We start from the raw sequence: 935 nt of genomic DNA, 5'->3' as shown, positions 1-935 counted from the left end.
GCCGCGGGAACCGCGAGCTCCGGGACGGGCCGGCTGAGGCGAGCGGCGAGCAGCCGGCGGCGCCAGCACGCATGCGCGGCAGGGCAGCGCCCGCTTTTGGCGCCAAACGCAGTGGGCGGGGCTGCGCTCCTGAGGCGGCGCGCGGCCGAGGTGGCGGGCGCCTTGTGTCTCAGCTTCAGTGGCACCTCGTCAGGCAGGGGTTGCTCGGCATGAGAGCTTCCTCCGAAGCTTGTTAGGCCCTGCCGTGAATCAGCCCGAGGAGTGGGATTTAAAGTTGTGTGTGTGAGCTCTTTCTCGGTTACTTACCTCCGAGGAAAGGCTTCCAGGACAGGGAGCCATCCCGAGCTTTTCTCCACACAGAAGCTGGCTACAGCCGTCTGGTAATTTAAACACTTTGTAGTTGTCCAGGCTGTAATAAATACACCAAGCCCTCCAAGATTTGGCAGCTGTGTGAAAAAAAAAGCGCAACTGAAGGACTTAGGCCGCAGAAACAACAGAAGAGAGGCTCCAGGCTGTGGTCTCCAGTGCTGACACATCTGAAAAATTCGCTTTCGTACTTTCCCAGGTCAGTCTATGGAAGTGTATCGGATAAATTACAGGCTCTTCATCTAAGCAAAATTAGAGAAACATGTGTTAAGTGTTAATCGATTAAAATAAGTGGGTTTCCCATATTTCTCTATAAATTAAATTTTGACATAGAATGTTTCTGGTAATTTAACGTATTCCTTCAATATGGCAAAGAAAATCAGTTGCTGTTACTTTCCTGTTAAAAAAACCAAAAGTTTTTACCCTTTTGCCACAATTATTGTAATAGTTAATGCTTTAAATGTATATTTCCAAATGCAGCAGCATCATTTATACTCAAGAATACACTAAATATTGGGAAAACACATTTATAGATTTGTTAGCATTTAATCCTCACCTTTTTTTAGACA

Source organism: Colius striatus, chromosome 7 (genome assembly GCF_028858725.1).
Source record: "Colius striatus isolate bColStr4 chromosome 7, bColStr4.1.hap1, whole genome shotgun sequence".
In the NCBI taxonomy this organism is placed as follows: Eukaryota; Metazoa; Chordata; class Aves; order Coliiformes; family Coliidae; genus Colius; species Colius striatus.
The sequence above is the reverse complement of the archived record's forward strand: the minus strand, read 5'-3'. Positions refer to the sequence as shown.